The 22,640-nt window shown below is 36.5% G+C and overlaps 1 protein-coding gene across 1 annotated transcript in view; it reads left to right on the top strand.

The window, feature by feature from the left end:
• LOC134651460 (acylphosphatase-2-like) overlaps positions 1-22,640 on the top strand; it is a 199,337-nt gene that overhangs the window by 102,344 nt on the left and 74,353 nt on the right. The window lies entirely within an intron of this gene.

Below are 22,640 nucleotides of genomic sequence, written 5' to 3' on the forward strand. Positions count from 1 at the left end.
ACTTGTTAGAACGTGACAGGCATGGTGATAAGCGATAAAAACGCGACCGTGCTACGCCGCCAGGTTTCACTAATCGTGGTCGCGGCTAACTGGTATCCTAGCAAAATGTCAAAACAGATTTCCGCTATAAATGTGAGTTAGTAATATGAATGGAATTAATTCATAAATTGGCCATTACGCATTCAATACTTTTCATTATTAATTAAAGCTGGGTGTTACGTACGCTGGTGTGGACCCAGCATATATACCTAGTGCCTGTGATAGCGACCGCGGAATATTTCTCATTTCAGCGATTGTGTCTCCCCTCGCAACCGATCCTATCGTTCATACAGTGCTCTGTTGTTGTGGTGTCAGTAGCCATAACCACGGGTGTTGCTATTGCTTATTGAGCGCGGTCGAGTCGAACGCTTAGGCTGTATTTTACTTTATTCTTATTTTAAACGCTGGTGTGGACCCAGCATAACTAGTGCCTGTGATAGCGACCGCGGAATATTTCTCTTTTCAGCGATTGCGTCTCCTCTCGCAACCGATCCTATCGTTCATACAGTGCTCTGTTGTGGTATCAGTAGCCATAACCACGGGTGTTGCTATTGCCTATTGAGCGCGGTCGAGTCGAACGCTTAGGCTGTATTTTACTTTATTCTTATTTTAAACGCCGGTGTGGAGTTGTGGACCCAGCATAACTAGCGCCTGTGATAGCGACCGCGGAATATTTCTCTTTTCTATCGTTCATACAGTGCTCTGGTCTGGTGTCAGTATCCGCGGGTGTTGTTCCTATTACCTAACTATTGAGTGCAATCGAGTCGAACGCTAAGGCTGTATTTTAATTAATTCTTTGTGCGTAATCGGCTCACGACTGCTCCGAGCAGTCATTAAAAGCACAGTGTTATGAGCGAGTGAGACAACGTGATTCGTAAACATCCGTTGTCAAACATCGGTTTTATTTGACCGTGAGAATTCTATACGGTCTGGAAGATAAAGATAAAAGATAATGTGGTTCGGTTGGTACACTATTACACCATGTACTCACTTCCCTCATTTAACCTTAAGCATCATGCTAAGTACCTATTATTTTAGTGGATATTTGCACTTTTCAAAATACCCCGCTTTCGATCAATAGACTAGGTCAATTTAGTTCAATTCTTTATTTCATTAACAATACAGTATTGTATGTATAATGTATACCTAATCTGGTTCATCTGATCGTTCAACTCGCTAGGGCTAGGCACGCTATACGAATACACGGTAAATACTTACAACTTTAGCAATCTCACATCTTTTCCTTCTCTGCCGATGCAAACTCAACCGTACCGTTATACATATAAATTTCAAATTACAAAAAAACTAGTTACAAATGCCGTTTCTAAACAAAAATAGTTGATGATAAATGGTTTATTTATACTATCAGTTAAACTAGAGCTATTAAACACTTGTTGAGTCTGCTGCAGTTGTGATTGAAAAGTACGATATTCGCCAATTTAATGCGTATCATAGTTTATTATAACACTCGTAAAAAACAATAAACGTTTCACTTTTGCATGTGTATTTCAATATAGATAATATCTAAATGGACTTGGGTATCCGCGTTTTATTAGCGTTTATGGGCGATCATGTAGCGCTAACTTAATGATAATTTGAATAGTTACTTAAGTACATGCTTTCTTCTATATTAACCCTTGGGATTTGCCCTTCTAGCGCGGCGCGTCATTATGAACCTTATCGTAATGCACGAAGGTTGATATTGGCCTGTAGCCGCGTCTGTTGACGTCTTTGGCGGTCAAAGGGTAAAAGGATGTAATCAAATATGTTCAATATTGTTTTGGTTAAGGTTGTACCACACCATCGTGGACACTGTTAACTGATCATACGTAAACCTTATTGCAACGAGTTAAGGTTCACTAATAAATTAAATGTGTTGGAGTACTTTCCAGTTTTATTTACGGTAGAATAATTTCCCATATCTGGTGATAGTGATACCAGTTACAGGTCCCTTATCGGCGGATCTTCATTTATACGGATAGATAGTAATAGATAAATACTTAAATAAAGTAAAACCACACAACTATAGTTCAAAATTACCTCGAATAACTTCGTTTATGTGGGAATATTATTTGAATAAAAATAAGGTAGTTACTATGGCAAAATATTTGTATAAATAGAAGAAAAAACGCAGACAAAACGAAATAAAACATTGGTAATCATTCTTAATTACGTCCAGAACTTATGGATAGACCATAAGTTGTAGTAATGGACTATAGTTGGTGTTTAGTTTGATGTCCAAATTTCCTAAAAGATAGCGCTGTTCCAGACGCAAACTAGGTAACGTTAGTTCATCATAGAATCTCTATAGGAATAAAAACTAAGAATAAATGTTCGGTAACGTAGCAACTTGTTTATAACAGTTGGGTAGTCTTACGGTACAGTCGCCATCATATATATCGGAGCGGCCAAGGTGTTCACAATATCTGAACACGCTCTAACGGCCTGGCAATAGAGGCGTGTTCAGATATTTGTGAGCGCCTTAGCCGCTCCGATATATCTGATGGCGACTGCACACGCCAATACGGAAAGACTCATCATACGTTTATCTTTCAAATCAACTTTCTACAGCCCATGACATTGTTACTTAGAAATCTGTCATTTCCTGTTTTGTCATAAAACTGCTGAAGCTAATTTTATGTCCTTATGGCTCGGAGCGAAGAAAACTTGACTCGTGCCTAATAAAATTGGAGCTGCTTTGCTCTTAATACCACGCAGCACCATGCTAGTATTTTTTTTTTGTATATTATTTCATATAAAAAAGAACTTTGAACGATATAATGAGTTAATGACAATGAGATCATATATGGGATATCAATATATGCGTATATAAAAGAAGATTAAAAGAAAAAGAAAAAAAAACCGTCTTGAAAAAGTTTGAAAAACATTTTTTAAATGAAATTCACTCGCAAAGCTCCGGTGAAAACGAACAAACCTTACTTATAGACACAAAAAACTACCTACTACTTACAAACATAATAAAAGTATTATATAATGTAGGTAAGTGTACAACTTTTTTGAACATGTTAAGTCATTGTACCTATCTAAACTTTATGTACCACACAGAAAAAATACTGTGTGAATAGGTATTTAATAACCCGCCGGCCATAGAGAAAAAGCTTTTTCACGTAACGTCATTCATGACATGCAGATTCGCGATTGCACGAGTATGTACCTATACAAAAAAAATATTTTTACTCCAACTGGTGGTCCATTCTTCTGTCATCTAAAACGTCGAACTAATATCGTAAATGTATTTTTGTAGGCTTTCGCATTAGCAAACTATTATTTACTAATTAGAATTAGCTAATATAGGTCTGCTAAGGCCCAGAAGTTTTTCCTTTTTTTGTAGATGGACATCATAAAATCATACATAATGTATGCAATAAAAGAATAATTTATGTATGCACTACTAGAAACGTCACTTTTGACAATGACATATAGGGTTGCCAGATCGAAAGGCGTTATTATCGGGAAAAAATATCAATTTTTCGGGATTTTGGGACTCAGTCGGGAAAAAAAACATTCAAATTAAAGTAATTGTATTAAAAACAACGATATTTTACATTATTGGCACTACGTCAGCTGCTCTGACCAATCGGTATCGACGCGGGTCGCTCGCTCGCTCGACGACAGTTCGGAACTTGAAACTATTGTTTTATAACGTGAAGCTGTTTTTCGGGACAATTTTAATTTTGTCGGGAATCGGGAACGCATGCTAAAAATCGGGAGAATCCCGCCAAATTGATAGATCATATTATCCTTAAGTTTATAACAAATCCAGGTCAAATTTACAACTTGCTATTACAATCAAGAATACTCAAAATATGCCTCCCGTTCTTATCAACCTTTGTCTAATTTTAAAGATATTTTATACGTCCAATGGCCTTACCACGACACGACTGCCTTAGCAGAGTCAAACTGACATATCCGCTAACGTCTGCACAACTTACTTTCTGTACATCTCGCTCGCACTAATACGCGAGTACGAGCGAGATGCATAGAAAGTAAGTTACGCACACGCTAGCGAATATGTCAGTGTCAAACTAACTGGTGGTGGTAGCCGCACTAGTCATCCCGTCACCTCCTCCGCCTAACGCTGCGTCTTACGTAGTAACGTAGCGAACAACTCGCGAACGCGAAGTGAAGCGTAGCGGCGCGGCGCGGCGCGGCGGGCCCACGGCGTTCGCGTTCGCAACGAGATCGCCCACATAGGACAGGACACTTCCATAGGTATCAAAGCCGCATCGCTTCGCTTCGCGTTCGCGTGTTGTCCGCCTACGTAGTACGCTGCGTAAGGCGTAAGCCTGACCATTTCGTATTGAATTATTGTATTTGAATGTACGCCTAAAACCCGACAACATAGATTTTGTTTCAGCCGTGAATACCGCAATCTGCACGCGCGGCCGGCGCTTTGCGACACTTTTACCTTTTTCGCTAAAACTGAATTGTTTCGTCGTACGCGGTTCAAACAATTTCGATTTAGCTCTAACGTTTTCACTTTGACGTGAAATCATGTGTCTATGGAAATAAAAATGTTGCAAAAATAACAAACAGAATAAGGACTTTAATGGCCAGAGCCCGTACCATGAGTCACTGACAGTGTCAAAACTGACTATACGCTATCGAGAACGTAATTTACTTTCTATACATCTCGTTCGCACTAATATGCGAGTACGAGCGAGATGTATAGAAAGTAAATTACGTTCTCGATGGCGTTTATGTCAATGCCAACTGATGGTACGGGCTCTGGACAAAAAAACGGACTTTAGTACATTTTGAAAATTGCTTTGGTATCTTCGTACCTACTCCTAAAATCACGCAACATATACCTGTATACACAAAAAAAATACACCAAGAATCTTTAATAGAAAAAAAGAAAAACCGGCCAAGTGCGAGTCGGACTCGCGTTCCAAGGGTCCGACTCACGCTTGACCGCAGGTTTCTAATAGGTTTTCCTATCATCGATAGGTAAAAAACTATCGTGTATATTTTTTTTTTTCAAGATTTTAGACTCGGATTTTAGTTTCGGAGATAAAGGGGGAGGAATGGTCGGACAGACAGACAGAAGCAAGAGTGATCCTATAAGGCAGCGGTTCTCAATCTTTTTTTTTTTGACGGAACCCTTTTGGAAAGCGAAATACTTGATGGAACCCTACAATAAAACAATAGTTTTTAGAAGTGTATTTTTTATTAATAAGTATAATAATTATGCTTATTTTATTATTCTAAATTAGGTATTCTAAATTCTTGCGGAACCCCTGCAGGGGTGTCGCGGAACCCTAGGGTACCGCGGAACACACTTTGAGAATGGCTGCTATAAGGGTACCGTTTTTTCCTTTTGAGGTACGGAACCCTAAATAACATATCACTAAACAGTTTATGAAATGCCATTAAAATAGGCTACATGACTAATTTTTTTTATGGTATCAATCGATCGGGTTTGTTTTTAGGATCAAATGTCTATATGGGACCCATTGCATTAAAGTAACACAAAAGTCAGAAATTGTAGTCAAAGTCCGACAGTCGCACTTCACTCGCGAAACGCCCTATACAAAACGGCCAGAGGCCGTGACGTCATCGCCCATCTTGTAGTATGGACAAAACAAGAAAATTGCGTTTTTGTCGGTGAAATATTGCGTTTATGTATATAGTTGCTATACAATATTTTTTTGGATGAAATGTAAGGAATCGAATGGTACTCTTACTTTTATCGTTTTTGGAAGTTAAAAAAACTTAAATTTTGAAACTTTCAGGTCCTGTAATTTTGTAATTTTGCAATATTTTATTTTAATATCCATATTATTGTGATAAATTGCTCGTTTGCTATCTATTTTAGGTACTAGATTTTGTTATAAAATTCAACATGTGTCATCATCCCTATTGTTTACGATCATAGTGTAACCTCGTAAAAAATTTAAATTAAATTGTAGGTACTTAAAACAAATGCACCAAAAGCCAAACTTGGCGAATACTAAAGTACCGTCTGCGTTTTACTGTCCATTTATTTAGTTTATATCGAAATAAAGTCGTTGCCTGAAATAATTTCAGTTAAATTTTCTTGTTTTGAAAGGCAATTGTTTCAGTGAAAACTTTTGAGCATTTTATAAATTTCATTGGAATACATGTAGTAAAATCATGGATCGTTCGATTCACGAAATCAAAATTCGTTAACTTTCCACCTTTTTTGACAGCTGTTTGAACCTTTATACATATAGTGTGTAATTTTTTTTTACAAATAGATAACAATAAAGTTATAAATAAATACCTAGTATAGATAGGACAATTTCTGAACAGATCTAGTCCTTACCAGGATTCAAACCCGGGACATAAAATTACCTAAAGGGGCCCACTGATTACCAGTCCGCCGGACGATATCGGCCTGTCAGTTGTTCGGAACTGTCAACTTTTTGTTCTAACTGACAGGCCGATATTGTCCGGCGGACTGTTAATCAGTGGGCCCCTTTAAAGGAAAGTTTGCTCAGACGCTGTATATTTTATCCCAACATATAACGCGTATAAAATACTAGCTGTTGCCCGCGACTTCGTACGCGTGGATTTGTATATTGGTGGTTATAAATTCTACATTAGCTTAGAACATTATACAGCAAAAGGTAGCAGTAGGGACAGTTAATCATTTGTTAATTATTATACAACGCATGAGATTTGTCTTTCACAACCTGGCTACGAAGTTTCAAGCCCCTAACTGAATAAAATTGTTCTCGATATAATCTCTCTCAACCCCTAGAACATTTTCAAGTCCACTATTTAATAACACCTACTACCTAACTACCTATTTACGAAGTTTGAAGTTCCTAGCTTTAAATAAAATTTGAACCCTCTACCAACTCTCAACCCCTGTTTAAGTCCAACTCTTAACCTTTAGGGGATGAATTTTTAAAAACGCTGAAATTACTTTTCTTGTATTCTAATAATATGCATTTATACAACGATTCAAGTCCCGCACTCAAATAAATATTTGGGTTCCATACAAATTTTAAACCCCCTTTTCACCACCTTGGGGGATGAATTATCAAAGACTCTGAAATTAGTTTTCTTTTCTCTTAATAAAATACCTTTTACGAAGCTTCAAGTTCCTAGGTTTAAATAAAATTATAACCTATACAAACTTTCAACCCCTTTTTAACCCTGTTATGGGATGAATTTTTAAAAACGCTGAAATTCGTTTTCTTGTGTTCTAATAATATGGCTTTATACAAAGATTTAAGTCCCGCACTCTCAAAAATAATTGATCTCCATCCAAACTTTCAACCCCTTTTTAAACTCCTCGGAGGATGAATTTTTAAAAACGCTGAATAGGTTTTCTTGTTTTTTTAATAAAATACCTTTTACGAAGTTTCAAGTTCCTAGCATTAAATAAAATTTGAACCCTATACAAACTTTCAACCCCTTTTGGACCCTTATAGGGGATGAATTTTTAAAAACGCTGGAATCACTTTTCTCTTATTCTAATAATATGTCATTATACAAAGATTCAAGTCCCGCATTTAAAAAAATTTTGACCTCCATACAAATTTTCAACCCCTTTTTCACCACCTTAAATGTTGAATTTTGACAAAACGCTGACATTCGTTTTCTTCTCTTTTAATGAAGTAACTTTTTACGAAGTTACAAATTCGTAGCTTAAAATAAAATTTAAACCCTATACAATCTTTCAACCCATTTTTAACCCTTTTAAGGGATGAATTATAAAAACGCTGAAATTACTTTTCTTGAGCTAATAGGTAATATGGCTTTATACAAAGATTCAAGTCCCGCACTCTCAAAAATATTTGATCTCCGTATAAACTTTCAACCCCTTTTTCACCACCTCGGGGGATGAATTTTTAAAAACGCTGAAATTAGTTTTGTTGATTTTTAATTTAATACCTTTTTGCGAAGTTTCAAGGTCCTAACTTAAAATAAAATTTGCACCCCAAGACAAAGTTTCATCCCCTTTTTTACCCCCTTAGGGGTTAAATTTCCTAAAACGTCGCAATTACTTTTTTGTAATCGACTGTTATGCCTTTCTAAAAAGTTTCAAAGCATTTGTAATGGATTCAAACCTTCAACCCCTTTTTAACCCTGTTAGGGGATGAATTTTCAAAAAAGCTGAAATGATTTTTCCTGTCTTATAATAATATACCCATATACAAAGTTTCAAGTCCCACACTCACAAAAATATTTGATCTCCATACAAACTTTCAACCCCTTTTTCACCACCTTGGGGGATGAATTTTCGAAAACGCTGAAATTATTTTTCTTATTTTTTTATATAATACATTTTTACAAAGTTTCAAATTCCTAACTTAAAATAAAACTTGAACCCCATACAACCTTTCATCCCCTTTTTAACCCTTTTAAGGGATGAATTTTTAAAAACGCTGAAATTACTTTTCTTGAGTTCTAATAATATGGCTTTATACAAATATTCAAGTCCCGCACTCTCAAAAATATTTGATCTCCGTACAAACTTTCAACCCCTTTTTCACCACCTCGGGGGATGAATTTTTAAAAACGCTGAAATTAGTTTTGTTGTTTTTTAATTTAATACCTTTTTGCGAAGTTTCAAGGTCCTAGCTTAAAATAAAATTTGCACCCTAAGACAAAGTCTCATCCCCTTTTTTACCCCCTTAGGGGTTGAATTTCCTAAAACGTCGCAATTACTTTTTTTTGTAATCGGCTGTTATGCCTTTCTAAAAAGTTTCAAAGCATTTGTAATGGATTCAAACTTTCAACCCCTTTTTAACCCTGTTAGGGGATGAATTTTCAAAAACGCTGAAATTATTTTTCCTGTCTTATAATAATATACCCATATACAAAGTTTTAAGTCCCACACTCACAAAAATATTTGATCTCCATACAAACTCTCAACCCCTTTTTCACCACCTTAGGGGATGAATTTTCGAAAACGCTGAAATTCTTTTTCTTATTCTTTTATATATTACATTTTTACAAAGTTTCAAATTCCTAACTTAAAATAAAACTTGAACCCCATACAACCTTTCATCCCCTTTTTAACCCTTTTAAGGGATGAATTTTTAAAAACGCTGAAATTACTTTTCTTGAGTTCTAATAATATGGCTTTATACAAATATTCAAGTCCCGCACTCTCAAAAATATTTGATCTCCGTACAAACTTTCAACCCCTTTTTCACCACCTCGGGGGATGAATTTTTAAAAACGCTGTAATTAGTTTTGTTGTTTTTTAATTTAATACCTTTTTGCGAAGTTTCAAGGTCCTAGCTTAAAATAAAATTTGCACCCCAATACAAAGTTTCATCCCCTTTTTTACCCCCTTAGGGGTTAAAATTCCTAAAACGTCGCAATTAATTTTTTTTGTAATCGGCTATTATGCCTTTCTAAGAAGTTTCAATGCATTTGTAATGGATTCAAACTTTCAACCCCTTTTTAACCCTGTTAGGGGATGAATTTTCAAAAACGCTGAAATTACTTTTCCTGACTTATAATAATATACCCATATACACAGTTTCAAGTCCCACACTCACAAAAATATTTGATCTCCATACAAACTTTCAACCCCTTTTTCACCACCATGGGGGATGAATTTTCGAAAACGCTGAAATTAGTTTTCTTGTTTTTTAATATAATACATTTTAACAAAGTTTCAAAAATAAAACTTGAACCCCATACAACCTTTCATCCCCTTTTTAACCCCCTTAGGGGTTGAATTTTTCAAAATCGCTTCTTATCTCTTGTACACTTTATAAATGCAACCTAGTGTGCAAATTTCAACTTTCTAGCTTTTGTAGTTTCGGCTCTGCGTTGATGAATCAGTCAGTCAGTCAGTCAGTCAGTCAGTCAGTCAGTCAGTCAGGACACTTGCATTTATATATATAGATAAACGTATGGGAAGGCAAACAAATCGTGTCGATCGGCGTTTTCGCATGTTTGCGAGAGAAATTCGATGTTTGACACTTCATTACCAAGTATCGATTGACCCCTACTACGAGTTCTCATGCTATTAAGTACTAATACTTATGAAAGAATATGTTACTCAACATTGCCTAAAAGACAGTTTTTCCTCGTGGATAATAAAGACGTGAAAAGAGGTGGTGGAAAGGAGACTATCCAATAGTATTATTTACTTTATTTAGATCCAAAAGACAGAAAAATCTTTTTAAAGCACATCAAAAGTCAAATCAAATTTCTCACCATGACAATCAGTCACGCCCACAGAACAACTAGAATGGCGATGCGAGCCAGAGTACGAGTCGCCGCGGGGTTTTGAGCAAACGCTCGCATGCTACTCGCCTACGCTGACCGAAAATGAAGTAAACATGCCTTTTTGCGCCACAATAACGTTCAGATTAAGAAGCCAGATGTCAAATCTGTTTAAAGGAGGCGTATCCATTCACCACGCACACAAGGCGCTAGCTAGTTTTTAATACCGTTCCGCGAGTGTTAATATTTAAATGTGGAGACGAACGAGCGGCGACACCGGTTCCGATACTAACTGTGCGCGATAGCCATTCTAACCTTTTTAATATGTTCTGTGGTCACGCCGTTGCCAGATTTGTATTTGGGCGTTTTTTGGCATGATGCTGGCTTGGACCAGAAACAATGATTGTGATCGGCTGATGTGCTGATATTTATGATTTTTCACAACACATCACTGACACTAACAAATATCGATACTGCCCACCCGATTGAACCATATTAACTTCATTCAGGTGTGACTATTATTTTGATGATATGATATGATATGTCGCAAATCTAAGGCAAAATATTTAAAAGTGGAAGAAAAAAACTCAGACATCAAAAAGAAGATTGGAATTGTTATTGATATTCACAATTCATCACGGATTGAATTTGTGAACCATAGTTGTGGTACTAGACTATAGTTGGATGGTTTTACGGGATATCATTCACAAAATGAGTTCGAATTAGTCTAGATCCTATTATCTAGTTGATTCTGATGTAGTGAACCATTATGAGAGAGTTATAGCCGTCAGTATCGCGGAGCGTGGTAACTTTTAGGTTAATCTCAGCATGTGTGCTCGCGAGCACGAACAACACAATTTACCTAGGATTTGGGGCATAATTCCGTACACGGCGGGACGAAGTTGATAACTCGCGGGAAAAAATGGAAGAAATTTGAACCTGATGCAATTAAATTTTAAGTTTAAATTTCTTGAATAAAATATCTCGAGTTATCAACTTCTTCCCGCCGTGTACCGAATTACACGTGAGAGGGTGAAAATTTGGGGGATTAGAGAGTGTTTGGATTTGAAAAGGAACAGAGTTTTGTCTAACTTAGGGCCACTTGCACCATCCCACTAACCCGGGGTTAACCCGTTAACCCAGTGTCAAATTGTACTGGTAACCATAGTAACGCCAGGGTTAACCGGTTAACCCCGGGCCCGGGTTAGTGGAATGGTGCAAGTGGCGCTTAGACGCCTCGATGTAGTACGTTTAAATTTATTTTCGTTTGAAGTTATCGTCGTCCGTACTATGTAGAATCAATTTAAGTTTATTTCCATTTTTATTAGACATTTTTAAAAGGCCCCAAACTCTGACAAAAACACTCGGGCGCTCTAAAATAATAATCTACGTAATCTGCAAATCAGCGGCAAAGCTTGTCAAAGAAACCACTTCAAATCAAGCTTAGAAAAATTATATAAAAAAGTTATACTCACTAAAACAAACGCTTGCGCGTTGTAGAATTCGCTCCGCACGAAACATCGCCATCTCCCGGACGATGAAGTAAACTATTCCCTCACACAGTTTTATAGTAAGGCCTACATGTAATAACACTAACAACATAATGGAAGCGTTGATGGATGGTCTACGTAGATCGGTAATCAGCTTGTCAAAGTCGCGAATGTTGAACATGTTGTAAATGTTCAATGTGCTGAGTTAAGTGGCTTACCGCTTTGTCTATGCGATTAGTGTGAGAAAGCTGCAAATAATTGGCGTGGAAATGTAGGGTAATGGGGGTAGCATTTAGTGTAGTACATATATTCAAAACCAACGCTTCAAACGTTATAGTTAATTGTATAGTCGGCATCAAAGATATAGTAGTAATAGTAAACTCTTTATTGTACAAAAAGACATTAAAAATAACATACAAGTAGTGAGAAGTACAAAGGCGAACTTATCCCTATGAGGGATCTCTTCCAGTTAAACCTTTGAGTAGATGAGAGGAGAAAGTGAAAAGAGGGTGATGACGAATGCATCAGCAAAATGTACAACAAGGTACCAAAAAATAAAGGGTATAAATACAACATTTATAGGAAAAACATACATATATTACACAAAAAGGAATGGGGAAAACACGCTAAAAATTGGAAAGAATTAGAAAAATATAAAGCAAATATACAATAGCAATATAGACAAATTAATCAGCCAAATCAGATAACCATAGCTTCTTTAACGTCTCCTTGAACGACGCAACCGATTGTGCCTGCCTGAGCGAAACAGGCAGCTCATTCCACAGCTTCACTGGACGCACTGCGAAGGACTTGTTGTATCCTCGAGATTTGTGAGGAGACTGAGGAGGGATGACGAGGGAACGCAGACGGTGGCCACTGCCTTCAGCCAGAAATTGAAACTTTTGAGAGAGGTATAAAGGAGAAGAAGGTGTAAAAAGAACGTTGAAGAGAAGAGAAAGAGTGTGAAGATCTGTACGGCGGCGGATTGGAAGCCAATTGAGTTTTTGACGGTAGTAAGACACATGATCGTACTTCCGTAGGCCGAAAATGAATCTTATACAGACATTCTGTAAGCGCTCTAACTTGTCCAGGAGTTCTTCTGTCATGTCCAGATTTACAGCGTCGCCGTAGTCGAGTAAAGGCAGTAACAGAGACCGAGCCAGCATGGCTTTGGTATCAAGTGGAAGAAAGTTCTGAAGGCGCCTTAAAGAATGGAGAGATCTAAATAGATATATGTAGATTCGTAATCGTAGTATGATAAATAGTTAATAAAATTAGAAGACGCTAAAAGTCAGTCGGTGACTTTCAAGGCTTCTATTAATTAACTAGCAAATGCAAGTAAATTATTTAGCAGACATCATGCAATGAGCCCATTTTATTTAGTCAACTGCACTTTATTACTTGTTTTGATGGGCATTCCACAAAAAGGTCTGTCGGGGACGTGACGAGTCCATCTACCATAATAACCTGCGGAAATTTGTATTATAAATATATCTTCAAATTTAAAGCTAAGATATCAAAATTGAATTCTTAGCTTTCAAAAAAAAAAAAAAAAATACAAAATACAAAATTTCTTTATTAACCAAGTAGAGCTAGCAAGATTGACAAAAGTAGGTAATTATACATGTATAATACACACGTTACATTACAGGATTAACAGTAGCCCTCACACTAGGTCAAGCCTGTGTCGTGAGGACTGTGGTGAGACAGTAATAGCCAAACGAATTAACAACTAGGTGGTGCTATAATACGAGTACAAGATAGTATAAATTTACAATACTACAAGTTAATTATGAATATTAAACTTTAAGTTAAGGTGGGCAACTAAACTAATTAAGCTAACTTACATGCAGATAATGACTAATAACTATAAAAATTAGTGGGTTATGCACTTTACTCTGTGCGCACGTGTCCATGTGTGTGTGTGTGTGTGTGTTGTATGTGTGTGTATGTGTTTGTGTGTGTTTGTGTGTGTGCTTTATCAGAAGGTTTTAAAAAATAGCATCACGTACCCGACACTTTTCTGGAATGCCACTTTGAGCAGATGATGTTCGGAAAATAACTGTTATTAGGAATGACTCGTGTGTCTGTCTGTCCGTCTGTCACGGATAATTTTCTCCGAAATTACTGAGCGAACTACCTAAGTCGGTGACCCAAAAGAGAGTACGTAAATGAATTAATGTCAAACTTGGCGGCCATTTTTGGGGGAGTAAATTTGAAAAATATAAAATAACAAATAGTAAATAATAGACACTTGAAGAAGCATACCCTACGTTTAATAGACAGACATCGCACTTTTACCTACCAAAATACATTGTTTTCAAACAGCCGGGGGAAGTTTTGAACAATTTGCCATGATTAATGACAGTTTAGTTGTTATTGGCTGCGGCTTTTGTCATTTGTGCCTTTGAAATGTCACGTTTTAATATACTCATACAGTATCGTTAGCGTTAGTGAAAGCAAAAGTGAGGAGTCATGCCGTAACAACGGGGTACTTTAGCCCTCGGGGTCACTTTGTCCTAAAACGGAAAAAAAAGAACTTCCCACGCCGCATGTCAGGAGCTATCGATGTAGTTCAAAGGCTACTTGTCGGTTCAAAAGCTACAATATAAAATAGGTACCGACTGACAATTGTAAAATGTACAATTGCTTGCTACCCATATAGGGGTAGGTACCTATGTATGTAGTTTCCTTTTTAGTCAACATTATTACTAGTGTATTTAGAATATGGAGAACCATCCCGCATCTGACGCAGAATATTAACTACAATTCCATATATTCCTGCCAACTAAATAGTCTAAATAGTACATAGTACCTACTTACATAGGTATTTCCGCAACAATATTTAACCGAATAATTTGAAGACCGCAGTAGTAATTGTTTCAATTCCGTACCGACGAACTCATGAATATAATATTGGACATGGAACTTTCCTCAATCACATTTAATTTTGCCAACTCCAACTAACTTTCATTGTCTAAAGCAAAATTAACCATAACCCAATCACATAAGTTTCATATTTCAATAACGTATTCCAGGATTATGCGACTTGCGAATAGCTGCTACTCGTTCATTGGCTGAAATAGCTCTGTTGCGTTTGTATTTCGAATGTTTTGGAATCCGATTGTCATTTCGTTCGATAATTTCTCGAATTTACGGCAAATTATTGGAAAACAGTCCGATTAAATTCTAATTGTATGAGAGAATTATACACTGAATACATTATTTGGTTTGACCCACATACCGATATACACACGACAATACATTCATATGTACGACTGATACATTTCTACTCACTCAGTCCCGGACCCCCCTCAAAAAGCATTGCGACACTGAAAATACAGTTATGTACCTGCATACTGCAAAAAGATAATGAATGAACCAATTCATGAATGTGATTTATATTAGGGCACGGAACTTTTTAGTCATTCTTTCAGTAGGCTGCACAACTAAACAAAAAATCCACTTGACATAACATACATAATGTAGGTACCTACATGACAATACATGTTTTTGTGTGCGTGCACTCGATCTATAAGGATATTAGGTAAGTACTTATTGAAAACGAGACGGTTCTATCGATTTTTTTCTGCAACAATCATTCTAGAAGCGACACAAATCATGTCAACACCTAATTTAATTAGAAGTAATGAACGACGCACACGCCCCGAATTAATGGTCCCGATTCTTTCCCAAGGGGGTCGTTCCGAATTGATGTTTTCGCGTCAAGGCCTAAAATACGTGTCGTAATAGTTCTTTGCACTTTAACTAAAATGGGCCCATTTGAAAAAAAAAATATTGGTAGGAAAACAATTAACATGCCCCTTGTCCATGTTGATTATTGTCTTTAACACACCAGCGATGGTTCATGGACAGGATTTGACTCCCTAGATGGCGCTTTTATAATTTGTCATCACTGTCACCAGTACCTATGTAACTTATTTTATAAAAATGGCACAACAAACTGGCAAGCTCTATAACAAAGATCGCAAACGAAAGTGACAGTCATTCATCCCAAACATGAACCACGTAGTAAATTCTGTCCAAATCTTAATCCCGATCCTTAATAAAGATAAAACATTCACAAACCACCAGATATAAGTTACGCAACCACAAATTGAGGAGTGCCATTATTGCAAAACGGAAATTAAAAGCGTGAAAACGGGCGACAAAAATCTTTAATTACCGTCTAATTGGGTGTTTAATTGCATTTCTTCTGTTTTTGTCTGAAGTTGTTATTTCTATCGCTAGGCGAGATTTGCCTGAGAGCCAGTATAAAAATGATAGGTACCTCCTAATCCGAATCCTTAGGGCTCATTTAGACGGTGCGAGAACTCGCATGCGAGTTTCATTACATTGCGTCATTTGATCGGTGGGCTGAATTGATGTAGGTAACCTCAATGATCCGCAATGTAACTAAATCGTATAACGAGTTCGCGTTCCGTCTAAATAAGCCCTTATCAATTAATAGGAAATGTAATTTAAATAAATAAATAAAATGTAGTTATATGACTGAATAAGTCAATTTTAATGGAATATATCGCTTATAAATTATAATCTTGAAATTGGTCCCGACGACGTTTCGCTTTCGAAACTTTTTCTAGCGCTCATAGTCACGGGATATAATTACAGAAGATTTTTTTACAGCTTCAAGGGACTGTATCTAGACCTGGTTGTAATTTCAACTTGATACCTCTACGCGTTTCCGAGATAAAGGGTCTTGACAGACAGACGGACGGACGGACAACAAAGTGGTCCTACAAGGGTTCCGATTTTTTCCTTTTGAGGTATATACGGAACCCAAAAAAAAGTTTCTATAACGAGTAAGTAATTCGCAGCATTTAAACTCATTCAAGATCACAGAATTCACAGAGATCACAGAATTCACAGAGATCACAGAATTCACACTTATACCGAAACGCCTGAAGCGATTCTTTGACTATCGATTTGAACAACATTCGTTTGTCGCTTGCCGAGAGAAAGTCTTCGATTATGTTATTTTTCGGTAACATTGCATCGATAGAAAGTGCACCGAGTGATTGACGATTAACGTTATGGTGAATTTTAGATAGCTTATTAAACCGCCCATTCCCATTCTTAATTCGTTACAGTAAGGTGCAAATTCGCATAGATTAATTGTTAAGTAATTGTGAATCCGTAGAAAGCCGTAGCGGCTGTTGCGCTAATATTATCTCTATATCAATTACATACGGTTTATATTTGCCTAAATGTATTGATTAGAATCGTGTATTCACTTGAGACCCATTGTGAACGATTAACGAATCATATCATTGGTCGTATGATCGAACGTGACAGGTGATGAAGTTTGGAATAAATGATTTCTATTTATGTTTTAATAAAAAGTAATATTTATGTTCACAACCAAAGCTTTCAAATGTGTGAGACTGGAAGCTGACTACTTTTACTTTTATTTTGTACGATAATGGTGGCAAATAATTATACGAGACCTTATGGTAAATATAACACCGTGATAATAAAATTATACGGACATGCGCGTTACCGATAATTTCGGGATTTATACATAGCGCTTCGTTAACAAAACATTAAAGAATATAATAATAAATAAATAGGTAAATTAAAAAAGATTAATTAGCCAAAGAAATGATAGAGTTGGAGTGCTAATTTCAAAAAGATTAAAGAATATTGTATTCAGTTACCGCGATAGTTACTCATGAAATAAAACTATTAAAACGGATTATATCGCGTATATTGAATTTATACTACCCGACGTTTCGAACCCTTTACAGCGTTCGTGGTCGAAATGTCGGGATCGGGATGTAGTATACTTCACGCGCACGCATGTATGCGATATAAGCCATTTTAATAAAATTATTCCATATATTAGAGAATATTTATGTCACTCACATAACTACAACCAGACAATGACACTTCTTGAAATCTTTATGGAGATGATATAGCGTAGGTACAAATATACATACACTCAAAAATATTAATCCTCCATTTTTCCTTAGTCAAATAAAAACATGACAGCAGTAACGCCTGCAAAATTAATTATTTTAAAGCCCACATGATGTAATTAGCAAACTCGCTAACTTAATGCAAAAACGCCATAACGCCTGCAAAAACACTCTTAGCGCCTGTACAAGGAAAATTATTGCAATTAATTTTCATCAGGCGCTCTTAAGTATGACCTCCAAGAAACGCTTCCACGGAAAGTGTTGGTTATTTTATTACTTATTAATTATTATTGCCAGTTTTATAAACCTTAGAATTTGTTCATTATAATGAGTCGCCATTTACACGTAAGTACTTAGCTTACGCCGAGTATTCATTTAGGTTACAAAGGCTAGGCCATTAGGCCAAATTGAAAGCCTTTCGTGCAGAGTTGCTGACGTGAAATGAAACTTCTTTCGCGTGTGCTATTAACTTGGATAATTTAGTTTAGGTACTATTTCTGTGCGTAATTTGGATGGGCTTTGTGGTTAAAAGTCGATTATGGAAATTACCTACCTAATACTGCAGTATATGTGGAATCTCTTATGTACCTAAGCTAGTAGGAGTAATGTCTTCCTAAATTTTAACATGTACAAACACCCACTGTGAAATTAACTCTGTTGTTACCTTTACACGTCTTCTGAGACTATTATAATGAAATTAAGAAGCCCAGGGATGGACAAAACATAAAATATTTTAAATACGCTCGGTAAGGGAGAGCAACTATGTCAAATAATCTTTATGGGTAGGTAATACTGAAAACAAAGCAGGCGAAGTCGCAAGCACAGCTATTAGGTAGGTAATCCTTTAAGTTAAGCGTAAGGCCCTATTAATATTCGAGCACTCAACGAGATGACCTCTAGCATACTTATTGTAAATTACCTACTTTGCTTCGTTATTTTGTTTGACATTCTGACATAGATTAATTATACCTAGTTCTTTAGTGCTCCGTATTGTAGAAAGTTACAAATGAGCTTGAGTACAACTACTACCACGATTTACTAGAAGGATCGTAAACATAAGCACATTTTTTATACATGCATTGTAAAATAATATTAGATTATTAACCAAGGGATGAAGTGTGCAGGTGCCATTATAAATGTCACATTTTCAAAGAAATATAACGTGTCTGGGACAGTTCCTCACTTTATCGCGACAAATGAAATGTGTAAATTAGCTGTTAGTCTGTGCGGAAAGAGAATAGTCGTGGAATGTATTGGGCCCCCTACATTCCACGACTCTTCTCTTTCCGCACAGACTCTAATATGGAACGTCTTAACTATTCAAACACTTCATACAAGAAGGCCTTTAATAGGGAATATTACGCAAAACTCTACGCAGGGGGCGCCACTAGCGCAAACTTTAACAAACCGCCTTGATGCATCAATCAATAAATCTGTGAAAACTTGTTAAAAATCGTTTTAAGTACCTATAAATAACTTACTCTGTGGTTTACGGTTTATGCTAGTGCTGCTCTGGCGGCAGAACATTGCAATAATACTCCTTGTTGTTCAATAGCCCGTTAGGTAACCGTGCCACGTGCTCACAAACCCGGCACCAAAATTTAGGTGACTTGTCTCTTGTCTCACATAACGCGACCTTTGATCAGCCCTCGACACATTTACACAAAACAATAACGTGAAATCACCTGATCTGAACCAAGGCTATTATCTCTAATAATGCGCAGGAAATTAATTGTTTAATCTCGTTGCGAAATCTGCCAGAAATTTCTGCTTGGCTCGTTAAGAAAAAGCCTGTGCGTAAATTAAAAGCTATGCCCTGGTGTTAAGAGCTACAGTTCATTGCAAACGCGACATGCTAGAATGCCTTAAATGCTTGTAATATACTTCATAATTCTTGAGGGTTAAGTTCAGGGTTTTTAGAATAACACCAACATTCTACTCTTCACTACCTACAAAGTATAAAAACTAATAATTACTTATAATTCTACCTATACCTATCTAATGATTATGTTTCCTTAAAGTGAGCCCGAATTGAAACGTACGGAAAATTTCCAAAAATTTTAATTTGCAACATGGTAAAAATTCGGAAACTTCTAAGTTCACACGTTTTTGCATGGAGAACGGATTTTTGAACGAGTATAGGTATCAAATGTTCCTGAAATGTCCGAAAAGTTTTCCAGCTTTCCGAAACATAAACATATTATGTAATCAGCGGTTCATATTTGTACCGCTGTTTGTCTTAATTGATGTCATTACTTACTAAAAGTATACTTGTCCTAATTCACACATTTGCAATGACTCGTGTTTTTCTTCCTCCTCAAGTTAAATTAGAACACCAATAATACTAACAACGGTCACAAGTTAGGTACCGTAATATTCGTTATTCTTGGAGCTAGACCATTAATCTAGCCACAGAGGCGTCCCTAGGGCTTCGCTGGACATATCTCGGGCATATTATACGGCATCTAATTCCCCTGAATCCGTTTTGAGCTAAAAAAAATCTAGGATTCTTTCTAGAAATAATGCTAATAGAAAACTAGCAACGATACAATTTTTCGCACAATTTGATAACATTTGTCTAGTTAAGTAGGTACTTAATTGTGTGATATGGACGGAATCAATGAAATTGGATTGGAATTATCGTTACATACAAAGATAGACAGTGCCTTTTGTCTTTGTCAGATTAGCAGATAATATATATTTATGGGTGTAGCTGTAGTACTTACAGTCAAATGTAAAAATATGGGTGCATACAAAACTGTACTCAAAAATATGTCCCATACTTCTTAATCCATCGAATGTATTAAATCAACGTCCACTTACGATATCGAGGTCTAAAAAGTTCGATCACCTTTGGGACTAAAAAAGTATCGAAAAGGGTTAAAAGGGTAGCTAACAGAATTATCGTGTCGTTTTTATCCTATTTAAAAGGGTCTAAAAGGTGATTTAATCAGATCAAGCAAAAAGTTGTCAAATGAAAAGTTGCCCCGGATGAAAGCCGAAAAATTCTGAAAACTGTATAAGATGAGATAAAAGATAAGATAACATTTATTTCATTGAAGAATATCCACAAGTTAATACAATCATAATACGCTTAAATAAAAATTATGATACCCGATTATTTGATAGATTGAGAGATAAAGCATTTATTGCCACAACAAGGGTTTTAAATTACAATTATTTTTACACACTTAAGCTATACTTAACCTAGACAGATTTGATTTGATGAGATTTGGAAGAAATTAATGAAATAGGTCAGCTTGTACCAAATAGAACGAGTGAAATAAGTGAAAATATCTGGGAGACTGAGCTTTGCTCGGAAAACATATAAAATCTCAAAAATTAGCGTTTTCCCAGAGATAAGACCTAGCTAGATCGATTTGTCGCCCCCGGAAACCCCCATATACCAAATTTCATCGAAATCGTTAGAGCCGTTTCCGAGATCCCCGAAATATATATAAGTATATACACGTATATAAATAAATATGCAAGAATTGCTCGTAGATGAAATAACATAGAAACAAAACGGTAAAGGCATACTCTTGAACGCGGTAGACCGTAAAGTGTCGGCTACCATTAATATAAGGACCGCCAATTTCGTCGTCCATTAGATAGAAACAGTAAAGAGGGATGGCTAAAATCAACTCGAACGAGAAAGACACGATGCCAAATTCACCTTCTTCAGTAAACAAACAACTGAGATGGATACCGTTTGAGTGGTACAGACTCAGACCATGTTAACTTTGCACAAACATGGCAGTAAGACGCATATAAATATCACTATCACTACAAAGTATAAAACAAAGTCGCCTCCCGCTGTCTGTCTGTCCCTATGTATGCTTAGATCTTTAAAACCGCAACGGATTTTGATAGAGTGATTTAAGAGGAAGGTTTATGTATAATTTGTTAACCCGTGCGAATCCGGGGCAGGTCGCTAGTATCCCTATAATCTCCATAAGTACTTGACGTAGCACTTGATATGAAAACTTGCGTGGTCTGACTCAAATAGTTTGATTTGAGACCCTTAATTACACGAACTTACACTAAACTAGACCAAATTAATAGGTCACTGGAGCTGTTTAAGAGACTAGCATAATAGCTACAGAATTTTTTTTAACAAGGCAGACCTGCAAAATGTTTACATACTTTTGTATTTAAAATATAGGTAATATGCAATAATAGAAACATTTAACTAATTTTCATTTATAGCTTCTGAACTAGAAATAGGTAGAAATGTTTTATTAGGCATAATTGGCACAAATGACTCAAAAATACAATTACTTCAAAAACCGGCCAAGTGCGAGTCGGTCTCGCGCACGAATGGTTTCGTATCATTACGCAAAAAACGGCAAAAAAATCATGTTTGTTGTACGGGAGCTCCACTTAAATATTTATTTTATTTTGTTTTTAGTATTTGTTGTTATAGCGGCAACAGAACGTTATCATGTTAGAACGGCATCATCTGTGAAAATCTCAACTGTCTAGTTAAGCTAAAATAACTTGTGGACAAATAGACGGACAGACAGACGGACAGTGGAGTCTTAAGTAATAGGGTCCCGTTTTGTACGGAACCCTAAAAACACCAAACTGGTTGCCTCTCAGCATGTGTGATACTGCTGAGTGCTGACAGCCGATGATTGATATATTAAATATCAATACCCCTAAATCGATTAACGAGGGTTCCATTAACCCAATTCCAGGTGTGGGATGACTGGCACCATGGCTGGGTGGCACTGTGATGGATCGATTTTCCATTAGACAACACGTGAGTTATAAAGGAGCGTTATGATGTCGCTTGCATTTTAAGAGGTCTCATAGTACCTTTCTATCCCGCGGTGTTAAAAAGTGACAGTTATTTTATCACGGGGATAAAAACATCCATAATACCTACCTGCCTGCTGATATTTACGCTAGGATCCAATATAACTGAACAAACAAACATTTCTTAAAAGCAATTAAGGCGCTTTTAAGAAATGTTTGAATTGAC

Source organism: Cydia amplana, chromosome 10 (genome assembly GCF_948474715.1).
Source record: "Cydia amplana chromosome 10, ilCydAmpl1.1, whole genome shotgun sequence".
Classification (NCBI taxonomy): domain Eukaryota; kingdom Metazoa; phylum Arthropoda; class Insecta; order Lepidoptera; family Tortricidae; genus Cydia; species Cydia amplana.